The sequence below is a fragment of the Erythrolamprus reginae genome, chromosome 4, assembly GCF_031021105.1.
Source record: "Erythrolamprus reginae isolate rEryReg1 chromosome 4, rEryReg1.hap1, whole genome shotgun sequence".
Lineage (NCBI taxonomy): Eukaryota > Metazoa > Chordata > Lepidosauria > Squamata > Dipsadidae > Erythrolamprus > Erythrolamprus reginae.
The window spans coordinates 112829294-112848187 of NC_091953.1; the positions used below are offsets into that span (position 1 = coordinate 112829294).

Below are 18894 nucleotides of genomic sequence, written 5' to 3' on the forward strand. Positions count from 1 at the left end.
TCCTATTAAAAACACTTCCCTCCTGAACCTTATTTAACCCTTTAACATATCTAAATGTTTCGATCATGTCCCCGCTTTCCCTTCTGTCCTCCAGACTATACAGATTGAGTTCATTAAGTCTTTCCTGATACGTTTTATGCTTAAGACCTTCCACCATTCTTGTAGCCCGTCTTTGGACCCGTTCAATTTTGTCAATATCTTTTTGTAGGTGAGGTCTCCAGAATTGAACACAGTACTCGAAATGTGGTCTCACCAGAGCTCTATATAAGGGGATCACAATCTCCCTCTTCCTGCTTGTTATACCTCTAGCTATGCAGCCAAGCATCCTACTTGCTTTTCCTACCGCCCGACCACACTACCCCTAAATCCTTCTCTTCTGAAGTTTTTGCTAACATGAATTACCACATCGTGTAAATTGCGCATGTACAGAGCAAAAGTTGCATAGAGATAACATTGCTATAAGAAAGCTGTCTGGGAAAAAGAAGTTTGGATTGATTGTTTGATGGATTGATGGATTCCCTCTTGGAATAAAGTTGGCTTCTTTCGCTCCTACGATGGTCTCTGCTTATCTTTGAACCCTTCCCTCTTCTACAACTAGATACTTGAGCCCACTTCAGAAATTCACAGAATACAGTTCAATTTAATTATTATAAGCTTTTATCTACTGCTGATGGAGATTCTCAGTCATCTAGGTCAGGGTTGCCCCTAAGGTGCCTTTTTCCCACCTGAAGAACTGGAGAAGCTTCTTGGATGAGAAGCAAAATGTCTTCAAAGAAAAAAACAGAAAACCCAGTTGAAAAAAAAAAGCATATTTGGGACTTTTATCTAATGTTTTTATTTCATTTTCCAAATGTCTTTATGACTGAGCCATAAGTAATTGCATTATTAAAGAATCATTATTTTGCTGTTAAAGAACCACAGGATTGTGTCCAGATGTGATGACATCAACATGGGTCAGGTTTAAAATTATATTGGCTTGGGGTTTGGATTTTTTTTAAAAAAAATAACTGCCTGAAAACATTCAGAGGTTTGATGCACCTATCTTGAAGAAAATTAGAGTGGGTTTACCGCTGAATTTTAGTGGCATAAGCAAAGGTTCTGAGGGAGTTATAGAATCATATGCAGTTATAGGTTGTTGACTCCTGTATAAATACTTCATGTCACTCTGCTTCATGCACTTTGACCATCTAGAACTGGCACTGCCATTGACCTCTTTCTGAACATAAGTCACAGCATCTATAAATGTCTTTGTGAACTGCCTGTGACTCAAGCAAACAAAGAAACCTAGGTCTCGAAAATATTTTAAGTGGCACACAAGAGCACGCAACAGATTCAAACTTAATACGAACCGCTCCAAACTTGACTATAAAAAATATGATTTCAACAATCGAGTTATCGAAGCGTGGAACTCATTACCGGATTCAATTGTGTCAACCCCTAACCCCCAACACTTCTCCCTTAGACTCTCCACGATTGACCTCTCCAGGTTCCTAAGAGGCCAGTAAGGGGTGTACATAAGTGCACTGGTGTGCCTTTCGTCCCTTGTCCAATTGTCTTTCCTTTCTTTCACCTATCATATATATTCTCTTCCTTTCATATATCCTCTCCTCTAAGTTCACTTTTACCCTTATACATATTACCACATGTCAATTTTTCTTCCTATGTATTTGTGTATTGGACAAATGAATAAAATAAATAAATAAATAAAATAAATATGGTATAGATCCATTTATTTGAAATTAGTATTTATATCACTCCTCCATAAATAAGAAACATTAATGATACAGTATGCAAAATGATATAATTTGTTTTCAGCATAACATTTTATCAAGCTTTATATTTCAAGTACTATACCAAAATTACTCCTAGACCATGAGCAAGTTTTGAAATTTTGAAATTTCAGAAGTATTTCAAGTTCAAAACCACACTGTTTCACGCTCTGGGTACTCAAAAGAACTCACAAATCAGTCTGTTTTCAAATCTAAGCTATAAGCTTTGAGATATTTCATGCTTGAAATAATTTGCACACCCATACATCACACAAGTGTTTCATGCTTGAAACATTTTGCGTTTTGAAACATTTTGAATATCCCAAGAGATACAAGAGGAAAGATGTGAAGGAATAGCAGTTTGATAACAACTAAGCAATAGCATTTTGGCTAAACTTACATTTCAAAATAATATATATATATTTAATTACAGGGCATTACAACCTAGGATAACTATAAGAGCTAGAAAAGGGACAATTTACCAAGGAAGAATACTTAGAGATAGAAAATAAGTATAGAAAGGACATTGGAAAGTTAAAGGTCAGAATCAATTAAAATTGGTGAAAGAGGCTAAAAACAGCAAATATGGCTTCTTTGGTACATTCATAATAAGGAGAAAGAAAATATCTCTCTATCAGCTATTCAATCAGGATGACTAGGAAAGAAAAGGTAATGGATAGTAAAGAAAAGACAAGACAAAATTGTTAAAAACTATTAGGGTTCCGTGTTCTCCAACAAGAGGGAATGTGTTCTACTGGGTAATTGTATAGACGAAAAGTTACCAAGAAAAATGAAACCGCTATTTACATTCAATTACTTTAAATGTTAAGATGAACTCTTCATCCTTACATACTGAATGGCCTTTTTGATGTACTGGCCAAAACTTTCTGATCTTTGAAAAATCTGCAGAAAGATAAGAAGGCCATACAACTAGAGGACAGCAAATATCTTTATTTCCAAAAATATCAACACATGGGAAGATTCTAAAGCAGATCATACACGGATGGATGGATCTATGAGCAGTTTGAAAATACAGTGGTATCTCTACTTACGAACTTAATTCGTTCCGTGACCAGGTTCTTAAGTAGAAACGTTTGTAAGAAGAAGCAATTTTCCGCATAGGAATCAATGTAAAAGCAAATAATGTGTGCGATTGGAGAAACCACAGGGAAGGTAGGTAAAGACCCTGTTTCCTCCCAGGAGATTCCTAGAGAGGCCCCATGGAGGCTTCTCCCTGCCTTTTCCAGCCCTGTTTCCTCCCAGGAGATTCCTAGAGAGGCCCCATAGAGGCTTCTCCCTGCCTTTTCCGGTTACAGTTTCGGAGGCTTAGGTTGGTAAGTGGAAAATGGTTCTTGAGAAGAGGCAAAAAAATCTTGAACACCCGGTTCTTATCTAGAAAAGTTCGTAAGTAGAGGCGTTCTTAGGTAGAGGTACTACTGTAATGTAGCTGAAAGCAACCTGACAAGTTTTGCCATAATTTTTTCATTGAATAGTTTTCTTAGTATAATGGAAGAATGCTGCAGACACATCTTGATTTAATCTAACACCATATGGGAAAGCATTATAAGTAATTAGGAGAAAGGAGGATTAATAATTATACTGAAAGAATAATTTTTTGTTTTAACTTTGTTGTATATCACCCAGTGTCACTTGACTGTGAGATGAAGGGCTATATAAATATGACAAATAAATAAACAAAATCAACTGAATGATGATATTAAATAGAAGTTCGCTCCAAAATTTTAGATTGAACATTTTATTTTTGATTTGAATGAAGAAGAAATACTCATCAAACTTGTAGATAGTACAATATTGGGTGATTAGTTGGTGATCCTTACAGAAATAACATTGAATACAATTTTGAACAGTTTGGCAAATGGGCTGAAATATCAGTATGAAATGCACTGTTGTCGACTTAGGAAACAACCTTCTAATGTGAATATGGGCTATTCGGGTTGTGAAAATGATCTTGGAATATTAATTGATTTCACACTGAATATGTGTCAGCAGTGCTGAGGCTGCAAAACAAACCAAAACTATTTTAGACTCCATTAACTACCATTTCTAAAACACAAGCAATAATTACTCCATTTTATTCTGCATTGTTTATATTTTATCTTGAATAATAGGTTCTGTCCTGGGCATTAGGATTTAAGAATTCTGAAAAGCGGAAATAGGACAAAAAGTGAAGGACAGCAAGGATGAGCAAGGGATTAGAAATAAATTTTAGGAAGAGAGATGAAAGGATCTGAAAAGTGTTTAGTCTTGAGAAGACTGAGACAGCATACGACAGCATTCTTCAAAAATGTCACCTTGAAAAACTTAAAAATCTATCTTCTCAGAAGGCAGGAATCAAAATACAGATGCCCTTGACTTACAATGATCTGTTCATCAACTCAGGGCCTCTCTCTCTCTTCCAAAGGCACCATATACAGTAATACCTCGTCTTACGAACTTAATTGGTTCCGGGAGAAGGTTCGTAAGGTGAAACGTTCGTAAGACGAAACAATGTTTCCCACAGGAAACAATGTAAAAGCAATTAATGTGTGCAAGGGGAAAAAATCGCAAAATGGCGCTCCGCTGGGCACCGCCGCCTGGCTGTCACCTTTTGAAACAGCCGGGGGGCTTCTCGGCGTTCTCCCGAACTCGAACCCGAACTTTTGCCAAACTTTTCAGGTTCGGGTTCGGGAGGCCGCTGAGAAGCGCCGCCGGCTGGCTGTCACCTTTTGAAACAGTTGGGGGCTTCTTGGCGTTCTCCCAAACGCCGAACCTGGAAGTTCGGCAAATGTTCGGGTTCAGGTTCCAGAGGCCGCCAAGAACCACCCAGCTGTTTCAGAAGGTTACAGCCGGGCAGCGGCGCCGGGCAGAGCGCTGTTTTTGTGATTGGCGGTGGCATTTTCGGCCGAACTGGAGGCTCCAACAGAGGTGGGGAATCCCAATAGGGAATTCCATGGGCGGAGCTTTGACGTCACGAAGATGTCCTTCCTGGTCGGCCGAAACGTGGCCTCCAGGAAGGACGTCTTCATGACGTCAAAGCTCAGTATTTATTGGATTTGTATGCCGCCCCTCTCCGTAGACTCGGGGCGGCTAACAACAATAATGAAACAACATGTAACAAATCTAATATTTAAAATAATTTTAAAAACCCTTATTTAAAAAACCAAACATACACACAAGCATACCATGCATAAATTATATAGGCCTAGGGGGAAGGGAATATCTCAGTTCCCCCATGCCTGACGACAAAGGTGGGTTTTAAGGAGCTTACGAAAGGCGAGGAGGGTGGGGGCAATTCTGATTTGTGGGGGGAGTTGGTTCCAGAGGGTCGGGGCCGCCACAGAGAAAGCTTTTCCCCTGGGTCCCGCCAAACAACATTGTTTAGTCGACAGGACCCGGAGAAGGCCAACTCTGTGGGACTGGGATTCGTGCGGCAGAAAGCGGTCCCAGAGATATTCTGGTCCGATGCCATGAAGGGCTTTATTTGAGGTTCCAGCACCAAAAAAAGTGACTTATGACCATTTTCCACACATGATCATTGTAGCATACCCATAGTCACATGATTTACACTCGGATGCTTGACAACCAATTCATATTTATGACCATTGCAGTGTCCCATGATCATGTGACCATATTTTGCGACCTTCTGACAAGCAAAGTCAATGGGGAAGCCAGATTCAATTAACAACCATGTTACTAATTTAACAACTGCAGTGATTCACTTAACAAATGTGGCAACAAAAGTCATAAATTGGGACAAAACTCACTTAGCAAATTTCTCACTCAGCAACATAAATTCTGGGCTCAATTGTGGTCATGTCAAGGACTCTGTTTTCAACAATCACACCAAATTACAATTGCTGATGCACCCCAAAGAAAATCTTTCTAGTTAATAGGTATTAAATCATAATTTGAAGCAGACTTAACCATCAAAGTTCTTAACCAAAAGCTTCACTCAATTTTGTAATTAGTGATGGGCGAACCCAACGGTGTTTGGGTTCGGCAAGTTCGGACAAACTTCGTGTAAATGGCAGCCGAACCCGAACCGAACCCAAACTCCGAATGCTACGTGACGTCAAAGCTCCACCCCCGGAATCCCATCGTTTTTTAATTTTACAGATTTTTAATTTTTATTTATTTTTACGAAAAAGTACGCCGCAGCAGCGCTGCAAGCAAAAGGGCGGTCCTTTCACGTAAAAATAAATATTTTTATTTTTATGTGAAAGGAGCCCCTTTTGCTTGCAGCGCCACTGCGGATTCCTTTCTAGTAAAAATAAAAATGTATATTTTTACGTGAAAGGACCGCCCTTTGCTTGCAGCACTGCTGCAGCATCCTTTTTCGTAAAAATAAAAATGTTTATTTTTACGTGAAAAGACCTCCCTTAGAAGGAGCTGGGGAATCCCTCCCACGAAGAGATTCCGGCGGCGGAGCTTTGACGTCACGTATACCGGCAGGTTGCTAAGAATGCCAAGATGATCACTTCCTGGATTCCATGGAATCCAGGAAGTGATCACCTTGGCGTCCTTAGCAACCTGCCGGTATACATGACATCAAAGCTCCGCCCCGGAATCTCTTTGGGGGAAGGATTCCCCAGCTCCTTTAGTGCCTCCCTCCCATCCTCCCGACTGGCCGACAGCTCCCTGGTGTTCGCCTTCCTCTGCCGCCACCGGCGCCCAGCTCCTCCTCCTCTTCTCAGCAGATGACAGCTGGGCGGTGGCTTTTGCGGCGTTTGGCACGATTTTTTTTACAAATTCGGGTTCGGGTTCGGTATGCCGAACACCACAAAATTCTGTACAGACCCGAATTGTGCGGGTTCGGTTTGCCCAACACTATTTGTAATGCAATTATAAACTAGCCTGTGTCTTTGATTTTTTTTAAAAACCTTTTTCCTTAACCATGCGTTCATTGTTATATTATGCACAAATGCTCTAATATTTTGCAGCACTACCTAGGTCATTCAAAAGCTAATCTTGAGTTTATTACCAAATTGTTGTACTTAAGATTTCAACATATTGGTGAGTAACTAATACAAATATTTACCTTACACTGAATGTATTTTTAAACCATTGGGCATATAAATTGTCATGGGAGATAATGATTGATTTCATGCACCGCTTATCTGTGATTTCCTGAATAAGTAATAATTGATTAGATTTGTTCAGCGCACTACCCCATATGGTTAAGTAATTTAAACCTCTAAGCTTTGTGTTTGCACACCAGTTAGTTAAAACCAAGCAAGTTTCATATTGGGTATGTCTAATGAAAAGAAGGAGTAGGGGTGACATGATAGTAGTATTCTGGTATCTCAGGGGTTGCTACAAAGGAGGAGGAGTTAAGCTATTCTCCAAAACACCTGAGGGCAGGACAAGAAGCAATGGATGAAAACTAATTTCCTGACAATTAATCAATGGAACGACTTGCCTCCAGAAATTGTGAATTCTCAAACAATGGAAGTTTTTAAGAAGAGATTCGACAACTATTTGTCTAAAATGGTATACAGTTTCTTGCATGAACAGGGTTGGACTAGAAGACATCTATTCTATTCTATTCTATTCTATTCATAATTAAAGGATTCTGTTATTGAAAATTAATATTCAGAAGCCTTAGGCCTTCTAAAAGTATAGTTTGAAGAATGCAATGGAGAGACGTACAATCAATGGTGGTCAATCCAGGTGACATTTCATCTAAGAATCTCATGGCAGGCCATGAAACCTAATAATGCCCTTACCTAACAGGGAAGAACTCCAAAATGTTATGGGGCATCTGTTCAACACAGATTAGTGCACCACAACAGTCATGGTGGCACAATGGTTAAAATGCAAAACAGCTGGTCCTTGACTTACAACATTTCATTTAGTGACAATTGAAAGTTACAAGGGCACTGAAAAATGTAACTTATGACCATTTTTCACCATCATGACCTTTCCAGATTCCCCTTAATTATGTAATCAAAATTCAGATGCCTGGCAACTGGTTCGTATATTTATGGCCATTGCTGTGTCCCAAGGCCATTCCTTTTGTTGACCTTCTGACAAGCAAATAATAATAGCAATAGCATTTAGACTTATATACCACTTTTCAGTGCTTTAGAGCCTTCTCTAAGCAGTTTACAGAATCAGCATATTGCCCCCAACAGGGAAACCAGATTCATTTAACAACCAGGTTGCAAACGTATTGCCTGCAAGGATTCACTTCACAACTGTGCAAGAAAGGTTGTAACATGGGGCAAAACTGACTTAACAAATGTCCCACTTAACAACAGAAACATGGGGCTCCATTGTGGTTTTAAGTCAAGAATTACCTGTACTGCAGGATAATTCTGCCAAATGCCAGCAGTTCGAATCTCGCCAGGCTTAAGGTTGACTCAGCCTTCCATCCTTCCAAGATCCATAAAATGAAGACTCAGATTGTTGGGGGCAATTGTCTGACTCTGTAAACCACTTAGAGAGTGCTGTAAAGTACTGTGAAGCGGTATATAGGTCTAAGTGCTAACTGCTATCACTATCTGTGTGTCTCAAACTGCGCAGTAGTCTGATCTCAATAAATCAAGTTAGGGTGATCTAGCAAACTCAAACCTTAGAGGTTGACATTTCTCAACCATTTACTTTTATTTATTTATTTAATTTGTTTATTAGATTTGTATGCCGCCCCTCTCCGAAGACTCGGGGCGGCTAACAACAATAAAGAAGACAATGTACATAAACAAATCTAATATTAAAAATAATCTAAAAAACCGCCCAATTTAAGAAACCAATCATACAAACAAGCATACCATGTATAAATTCTATAAGCCTAGGGGGAAGGGAAAAATTTCAATTCCCCCATGCCTGACGACAGAGGTGGGTTTTAAGGAGCCTGTGAAAGGCAAGGGGGGTGGGGGCAACTCTGATATCTGGGGGGAGCTGGTTCCAGAGGGTCGGGGCCGCCACAGAGAAGGCTCTTCTCCTGGGTCCCGCCAAATGACATTGTTTAGTTGATGGGACCCGGAGAAGAGAACTTTTACATTTCTCAACCTGCAAGCTACTTCTGCTGACTGCAGTTCGATTCTCACCGGCTTGACTCAGCCTTCCTTCCTTCCTTCCATCCATCCATCCATCCATCCATCCATCCGAGTTAAATGAGGGCCCAGATTTTTGGGGACAGTATGCTGACTCTATAAACCACTCAGAGAGGGCTGTAAAGCACCGTGAAGCACTTATATAAAGTGCTATCTGTATGTCTCAAACTAGCCAGGGGTCTGATCCCAATAAATCAACTTAGGGTGATCTAGCAAACTCAAACCTTAAAGGTTGACATTTCTCAACCATTTACGTTTCTCAACCAAGCAGTATCGCAAACTTCTGCTGCTGACTGCAGTTCGATTCTCACCTGCTCAAGGTTGACTCACCCTTCTATCCATTCATCCAAGCAGGCTAAATGAGGTCCCAGAGTGTTGTTGGGGGCAGTATGCTGACTCTATAAACCCGCTTAGAGAGGGCTGTAAAGCACCGTAAAGCAGTATATAAATCTAAGCGCTATTGCTATTGTTGGTGGGGCTGTACGCTGAACAAACCCAACCAATTTCCTTCCCCCATTGCATACATCCCCCCTTAAGATCCTGAATCCCAGGTTTCAGGAACACCTCGCATTATTTGAACAGATATCTATGCACCAAAGACAAATTCCTTCTGTGTCCAATCACACTTGGCCAATAAATAATTCAATTCTGTTCCATTCCGTTCTGTTCCATTCTGCCTCATGCATCCCAGCAGTTAGGTACCACAGAGTTGGCCTTCTCCAGGTCCCGTCTGCCAAACAATGTCATCTGGCGGGGCCTAGGGGAAGAACCTTCTCTGTGGCGGCCCCGGCCTTCTGGAATGAACTCCCTCTGGAGATACGTACCGCCTCCTGCCTCCTGGTTTTTTTGTAAATCTCTGAAGACAATACCTCTGCCCACAAGCATGAGGACTGTGAGCCATGAGATTGTCCCCAGTTGATATAAATTATTGCATTGGATGAACGCGGATCACTGAAATAAAGGGTTTTTAGATATTTATTAACTTTGTATGTCCTTTTATAATAGTTAGATTTCTCACATATATTGTTTGCATTTGTAATGGTGCACGCCGCCCCGAGTCGCTTCGAGAAGGGCGACATAGAAATCTAATAAATAATAATAATAAAATAATAATAATAATAATAATAATAATAATAATAATAATTTATTAGATTTGTATGCCGCTCCGTAGATAGATAGATAGATAGATAGATAGATAGATAGATAGATAGATAGATAGATAGATAGATAGATAGATAGATACAGTAGACAGACAGACAGACAGACAGATAAAGTAGGTAGGTCGGTAGGTAGGTAGATAGATAGAGCTAGATTAGAGCTAGATAGATAAATTTTAAAAATGCAATGCTATGCTATGCTGTCTACCCTACCCTACTCTACCCTACCCTACCCTACTCTATTCTATTCTCTCTCTCTAGCTGGGGTGGAGGAGACTTCCCCGCTGCCTTATTTTACCCACGGGAACTGCAGAGAAGCTGCCTCCTTCCAATCCAAGGGATCCGTGACCCAACCCGAAGGACGCGAGGCCTCTTCTGCGGGTGGCCGCCACTGCACCAGCCAACCTCCTCCGGCCTCCCCCCCCCGCCCTTGAAAAAGCACCTCTCCGCCTCGCTCCAGCAACCGTACCGTCAAGGAAGCGGCCGCCTCCCCTCCCCACTCCCCGCCAAAACAGCCCTGCCGCGTCGCATCCTTATCTTTTCGCGGGGGGAGGTCGACACGATTCAAACGGGGGGAAGCGGACCCACCAAACCCCAAAGCCCGAGAGCCCGCAGACGGCCAACCTACCCGCCTGCCTTCATGGCGTTAAGGGACGAGGATGCTTATTTGGGTGACGTCTTCCTCCGGGAGAGCATTTGGCATGATTATGATTATTATTATTTTAAAGCCGGGTCTCCCGAGGCGTCGGCAAGCGGTGGGAGAGGGCGTGACCCGCGGGGCGGCGGAGGAAGGCGCCTCACCCGGCCGGTAGGCAAAGGGGGTGAGCTCAGGAGCAGGTTTCTCCTCCGCTGGCTGGCCGCAGCCTTGCGGTCGCCCGGCAACCGCGCTTTCCCCCTGCGAGCATCTACGGGCGGGCCGGCGGGAGCGCGAGAGGACACGCGCAGGCGGCGGCGCTTCCCGCCACACGAGCGACGGGCGCGGGGGGCCCGGGCTCGTTCGTCCCTCTCACCTTGGGTCGACTCGGCCTCCCCCGGGGCTCGTTCCCGACTCTCCCCGAAGGAGCCTGCGGGCGGCAAGAGGGAAGCCCTGCCGCCTGGGGAAAGGAAGGTGGAGGCGCCCCGGCTTTGATAATCGCCGCAGCCGGAGGGGCTGCGCGAGGATCCGTTTCGGCAAAGTGAGGGGGACAGAGAGTACATTGGGGGGGGGGCTTTCTTCGGTGAGGCAGGTAATGTGAGGCCTACTTGCTGGGGCCGGGCTGCGGAGCTGGGAGTGGCGGGCCAATTGCAAATCTCAGGCCACCGGATTCACCGCTCCTACCTTGAGAGAAAATCAAGTTATTTTCCTCTCTGTCTATCTATCCTACTTATCCCCCTCTCTCCCTCTCTCTCTTCTACATCTCTCTCTCTCTTTCATCTCTCATCTACTTCCTATCTCTCACTCTGTCATTTCTCTTTTATCTACCTACCTACCTATCTATCTATCCCTCTAATCAATCAATCAATCTATCTATCTATCTATCTATCTATCTATCTATCTATCTATCTATCTATCCATCTATCTATCTATCTATCTATCCCTCTAATCTATCTATAGATAATAGATATACCGGTAATCTATCTATCTATCTATCTATCTATCTATCTATCTATCTATCTATCTATCTATCTATCTATCTATCTAATCTGTCATCTACTTCCTGTCTGTCTGTCTGTCTGTCTGTCTGTCTATCCATCTATCATCTACTTCCTATGTCATTTCTCTCTTACCTTTCTCACTCTTTATCTATCTATCATCTATTTAACTAATTATCTATCTAATCTACCTACCTTTCTCTCTCTATCATATCTCTCTTTTACTCTGTCTGCTTGTTTGTCTGTCTGTCTCTATCCTACAGAGAAAGAGAGAGAGAGAGAGAGTTTTATTATAAAAGATAAAACACAAATGTACATAAACAAAACAAAACAAAACAAAAACATACAACAAAAAGAAAAAATAGGTGTACAAAAAAAGAGAAAACCATAATCCAAATATCAAATAACATTTAACCTGTAAGATTCATCTCAGCTGAACACTTACCCCCAGTTATTTTACATATTCTTTTTACAAATTTATATACTGTATATAATAATAATAATAATAATAATAATAATAATAATAATAATAATTATTATTATTATTATTATTATTATTATTATTAATTAGATTTGTATGCCTCCCTTCTCCGAAGACTCAGGGCGGCTCACAACAATAATAAAACAATATTACAATGAAACAAATCTAATATTAAAAACATATAAAACCCCATCATTTAAAACCATGCAGCACACACATACCAAACATGAAATATAAAAGCCTGAGGGAGGTGTCTCAATTCCCCCATGCCTGGCGATACAGGTGGGTCTTAAGTAATTTGCGAAAGGCAAGGAGGGTGGGGGCAGTTCTAATCTCTGTGGGGAGTTGATTCCAGAGGGCCTAGGCCACCACAGAGAAGGCTCTTCCCCTGGGGCCACCACAGAGAGGGCTCTTCCCCTGGGGCCCGCCAAGCAACATTGTTTAGTCGATGGGACCTGGAGAAGGCCGACTCTGTGGGACTTTATCGGCCGCTGGGATTTGTGGGGTAGGAGGCGGTTCCGGAGGTATATCACCATATATACACATACACGCATACACATACATAACTATACATAAAAGAAGAAAAAAGAACAGTCAATATATTAGTCTGATCTTCAAATCCGTCTGTTAACTATTGATTAACAATAATCTGCGGAGAAGGGTGGCATACAAATCTAATAAATTGTTGTTGTTGTTGTTGTTGTTGTATTTAATGTATAGAGAGAATGTCCACAAATGATTTCCCATCTTATAAAACCATTATTTCTAATCAAAGTAGTTAATTTTGCCATCTCTGCTAATTCAATCCAAAGCAAGTTATTTTCCTGAGCGCAAAATGTGATATCCACCATAGGGAGGGTGTGCAAAGAGTCACAGCTCATCTGAAAAATGGCAGGGGCTTTAACTCTGATTGGGAGCCCCCGCCCGACACCCGTATCAACACCACTGTATTTGGAGCCCTACTGTGTGGCTGTACATCTGTTCCAAAGTCCCTGTGGGCTGCATTTCCCATAGAGAGAGGGAGGGAGGGAGAAGACAAGCATAATGTCATATAGGAGGAGTGTGTGAGCAAGTAAGAGATAGAGGCAAAGCATTTATTCTCACCAGGATGGAAACTGGCAGATGGGGAAAGGTTTCTCTCTCTTGCTCAAGAGGAGAGCTTTACTCAGTCACCTGGCAACTTATTTGCAGCCCTAGGCTTCTCCACATCTAGTTAAATCCATCTTTCTACCAGGCAACATTCTATCCAGGGAGATGACTGACGTTAAAAATGGTTGTTGTTGATAGTTGTTGACGCGTTTCCACCTTTACCTGTAAAATAGTCCTTTGGTCTTTGGAAATTGATGGGATATAGTACAGCAAGACAGAGTAAGAAAAAGAACAAGGGAATGTGGATCAATAGCTGGTAAGGTAGCTACCTAAAAATTTAACAATGTTCTTAGAAACATAGAAACATAGAAGTCTGACGGCAGAAAAAGACCTCATGGTCCATCTAGTCTGCCCTTATACTATTTTCTGTATTTTATCTTACAATGGATATATGTTTATCCCAGGCATGTTTAAATTCAGTTACTGTGGATTTATCTACCACGTCTGCTGGAAGTTTGTTCCAAGGATCTACTACTCTTTCAGTAAAATAACATTTTCTCATGTTGCTTTTGATCTTTCCCCCAACTAACTTCAGATTGTGTCCCCTTGTTCTTGTGTTCACTTTCCTATTAAAAACACTTCCCTCCTGGACCTTATTTAACCCTTTAACATATTTAAATGTTTCAATCATGTCCCCCCTTTTCCTTCTGTCCTCCAGACTATACAGATTGAGTTCATGAAGTCTTTCCTGATACGTTTTATGCTTAAGACCTTCCACCATTCTTGTAGCCCGTCTTTGGACCCGTTCAATTTTGTCAATATCTTTTTGTAGGTGAGGTCTCCAGAACTGAACACAGTATTCTTTCGGAATATCCATGAATCAAGCAAATCATGTAATGCACAGCACACCATGCCAGAATTTGTAGTTCACGGATTTAATTAAAGTTGTAGAAACACAGTAAAAAAAATAATTATGAAACATAATGGAAAGCATTTTCACACTTCCCAGTTAAATAATATACAATGGATACAAAATTGTGATTTTGTATTTGTTATTCATTAATAAAGTTTAGATTTCTATCAATCGATCTAGGCGATTATTTCCTCCTGTTGCTCTTTTATATGAAAATATTGAGTTCCTGATATGTTTCATGTAAGGGTAATCTAACAGTTGATTCTCGGTGGCTTTTCTCTTAATAGTCTGGCTAGTTATCATGAGATCAGCTGTGCAATAAGCACATTTAAGCGGGACTGTTGCCCAAACTGAGAATTGTTGTAGCTTCCTTATAAGTCTCCAGTCATCTGTGTCAAATGAAATTTGTTACAAGATTATAAAGCAATAAAATCTTTATGTTGGGGATTATTTTTGTTGGTTCCTGCCCTTAGCAGGGATTGGAATTTATCACCACAAGACTTCATCCAACTCTATGAGTTTATCACTAGGGAACCCACCAGGATATATGGATGCCATACAGATGTGCTAATAAAATATATTTGGGACTCTTGTTTCCAAGCCCATTTCCGAGTAGAGAAAATTGATTATTTCTTCTGCCCAAAAGATATACAGTGATACCTCTACTTACGAACTTAATTCGTTCCGTGACCAGATTCTTAAGTAGAAAGGTTTGTAAGAAGAAGCAATTTTTCCCATAGGAATCAGTGTAAAAGCAAATAATGTGTGCGATTGGGGAAACCGCAGGGAGGGTGGAGGCCCTGTTTCCTCCCAGGAGATTCCTAGAGAGGCCCCATGGAGGCTTCTCCCCACCTTTTCCGGGCCTGTTTCCTCCCAGGAGATTCCTAGAGAGGCCCCACGGAGGCTTCTCCCTGCTTTTCTGGTTACAGTTTTGGAGGCTCCAGTTTGTAAGTGGAAAATGGTTATTGAGAAGAGGCAAAAAAAATCTTGAACACCTAGTTCTTGTCTAGAAAAGTTTGTAAGTAGAGATGTTGTAGGTAGTGGTACCACTGTATAAGGGTGCCATACAGATGTGCTAATGAAACATATTTGGGAGTCTTGTTTCCAAGCCCACATCCGAGTAGACAAAATTGATTCTTTCTTGTGCTTAAAAGAGATAATTAAAAGTATAAACATCTAATTTACTATTAACAAGAATTCTACTAAGACCATGGGAAGGAAACGAATATTTTAAAAGAAAGTTCACTTGAGTTCATGAATGACTTACATCGAGAAATATTTTAAACTTTATGGGGCGTGTTCAGTTTTTCTGAGTCATAAATGTAAGACATATCTAGTGTTTTCTCATCCATCATATTATCTGCCATTGGACAGCTGTAACTTTAAAAAATGGAACATTTTAAGAACCTGTTTGAAGCTTAAGACAATGCAGTTTTATCACTGCTTTGATTGATTAGACTTCCGTTATTTTGGCACGTCCATAAATAAGTGGTGCGGTGCTGAAAAATCCAAAGTGAGTTACATGTGCAGCTTTGTTCAAATGATGGAAGCAAAGAAATAGATATGCAGAACACAGCCAGTGTTTACAAGATTGAGGGTTGCATCTGAGTAGTTATATCTCCCAGTGTCTTTCATCTGGAGAGACTGTGGAAATAATAAACAAGTGAAACAGATGAGAGATAAAAATGAAAGTAGGCAGGTTTGCCTGTGATTCATTTAGACCAATGGTCCCCAACCTTTTGCTTCTGTGAAGAAAGATTTTTCCATGAACTAGAGGGATCTGCATTTACATGCTGCCTGCAACCCGCGGATGGGGCTTCCTTTGTTTGCATGGCCTGGTTGCTGGCATGCCGCAGACTGGTGCCAGTTGACAGACTGGGAGGGTTGGGGACCCCTGATATAGATGCTCTAACCAGTGTGCAGCAAATGTCTGTACTAGAGCCATTGTGATAACAGAGATTTTATATGTGCTGATGTAATAAGATAACACTTGAAAGACATATAAGTGTAGATTATTAGATTAGGGGTAGTGATTTTTGACAGTCTCGGGAACAGCGGTCAGGCAATAGGGAAAGCAAGTAGAATGCTTGGCTGCATAGCTAGAGGTATAACAAGCAGGAAGAGGGAGATTGTGATCCCGCTGTATAGAGCGCTGGTGAGACCACATTTGGAATACTGTGTTCAGTTCTGGAGATAGAAACATAGAAGTCTGACGGCAGAAAAAGACCTCATGGTCCATCTAGTCTGCCCTTATACTATTTTCTGTATTTTATCTTAGGATGGATATATGTTTATCCCAGGCATGTTTAAATTCAGTTACTGTGGATTTATCTACCACGTCTGCTGGAAGTTTGTTCCAAGGATCTACTACTCTTTCAGTAAAATAACATTTTCTCATGTTGCTTTTGATCTTTCCCCCAACTAACTTCAGATTGTGTCCCCTTGTTCTTGTGTTCACTTTCCTATTAAAAACACTTCCCTCCTGGACCTTATTTAACCCTTTGACATATTTAAATGTTTCGATCATGTCCCCCCCTTTTCCTTCTGTCCTCCAGACTATACAGATTGAGTTCATGAAGTGTTTCCTGATACGTTTTATGCTTAAGACCTTCCACCATTCTTGTAGCCTGTCTTTGGACCCGTTCAATTTTGTCAATATCTTTTTGTAGGTGAGGTCTCCAGAACTCCAGATCTCACCTACAAAAAGAGATTGATAAAATTGAACGGGTCCAAAGACATGCTACAAGAACGGTGGAAGGTCTTAAGCATAAAACTTATCAGGAAAGACTTAATGAACTCAATCTGTATAGTCTGGAGGACAGAAGGGAAAGGGGGAACATGATCAAAACATTTCATTATATTAAAGGGTTAAATAAGGTTCAGGAGGGAACGGTTTTTAATAGGAAAGTGAACACAAGAACAATGGGGCAGAATCTGAGGTTAGTTGGGGGAAAGATCATAAATATTATTTTAGTGAGAGAGTAGTAAATGCTTGGAACAAACTTCCAGGAGACGTGGTTGGTAAATCCACAGTAACTGAATTTAAACATGCCTGGGATAAACATATATCCATCCTAAGATAAAATACAGGAAATAGTATAAGGGCAGACTACATGGACCATGAGGTCTTTTTCTGCCATCAATCGTCTATGTTTCTATGTTTCAGATTATAAGTCCATCCAGGATTTGAGCAAATTAGGTAGGTTGGCCCTCTTCAGTTCAATATTTCTTCTCCAATTAAAAAAAAAAACAGTTTAGAAGTTATGGAGGAACAGACAGTCTTGGCACATATTGACCTATAGATTATTATATTGCTATTTATACGAAAAAATTATAGGATGTTTTATCCTTTCCCACAATAACATGGAGTTTATTTCCAAGCAATTGTCTTTTAACATGAGAGCAGCACAAGACTTATGGCAAACAATTGTACATCATCTTACCTGGAAATCTGTACAGCTATCACTCTTTGGATTTTTCTACAGATTGCTGTTCTGCAGAACTTGGCTGTTCTCCAAGACCTGGGACTAGGTTGGCAATTTATCCTCTTTGATTTCTGATTTTATTTTCATGTTAGCCGCATTGTTTCTTTGATATTAGTTATTTTATTTTTAATGTTTAGATTGTAAGCCACCCATAGACACTATGGAGTTAGGCAGTCTTGAAGCTTAATAGTAATACCTTTAATACTATCAAACATCAATATCTGTCTTCCTAGGTCTTTGGGAAGGACTCAATAGATAAAAATACCAAAGCTAGTCTGGACATCTGGCTGACAGTATGAGAACCATAATGACAATATACAGCCATATATTGCAGCGGAGTTTGGACTGGACAAATGTGGCAGCCTTATCATCAACAAGGGAAAAATACTGACAAGTGAAGGAATCAAGATGGTTATGACCCAGGTTGCCTTGGAAAATGCAGGCTTCAATAAAGCATTTTATTGGTCTGCTATCCCAAGACAAATGGCCCTACAATGGCCAGAAAAAATCCACTCCAAATATTTCTGAAAGCAGCTACCTGCATTCTGTGCAACACAATCCCACAAACTAAAACCAATAGTCACCAGAGCTGATTCATAAGATAAAGATGGTGTTCATAGTCCAAAAACAAGATGTAAAGTCCACAAGGCAAGATCCTTGAGTCATTTTCAAGATTCAAGGTCCAGGTTCCTAAGAGGCCAGTAAGGGGCGTGCATAAGTGCACTAGTGTGCCTTTCGTCCCCTGTCCAATTGTCTTTCCTTTGTCTCATATATCATATATATTTTCTTCCTTTCATATATCTTCTCCTCTATGTTCACTTTTACCCTTATATATATATTACTTCATGTCTATTTTCTTTCTATGTATTTGTGTATTGGACAAATGAATAAATAAAAATAAATAAAAATAAGCAAGGTCAGAGTTCACAAGGCAGAAACATGGTCTAAAGCAGAGTTTACAAAGGCTGAGGAAGTGCATGCCCAAGCAAAAAAAAAAAAAGGTTTTCTACGAAGACACCCTCCCCACTTCCTCTATTAAATCAGCTCAAGCCAGATGTTCTTATGAGAAGGGGTGGGGTGACCTCCTCACCAGTAGCCTTGCAGAGCTCTTTTGAGTTTCTTGTCCAACCTCCAGCTTGACCAGGAGACCCTATACCAGGAGTGTCAAATTATGTCACAGTATCACATGATGTATTGGAACTTTACCCTTTGTTAAACCACTGGAATGGCGCTACTGCATAGGACACTGTGTTCCGATGGCTGACAGTCTTCAAATATATGTTTATCATGCATATATAACTTCCTTATGTATT

The 18894-nt window shown here is 40.7% G+C and overlaps 1 protein-coding gene across 1 annotated transcript in view; it reads right to left on the reverse strand.

Annotated features, from left to right (window-relative positions):
• Nucleotides 1-10814, reverse strand: part of NALCN (sodium leak channel, non-selective) — a 309533-nt gene extending 298719 nt beyond the window's left edge. Inside the window, exon 1 of the mRNA XM_070751235.1 lies at nt 10610-10814. The gene's annotated coding sequence lies outside the window, so the exon portion shown is untranslated. The remainder of the gene's footprint in view (nt 1-10609) is intronic.
• Nucleotides 10815-18894: the final 8080 nt, after the last annotated feature.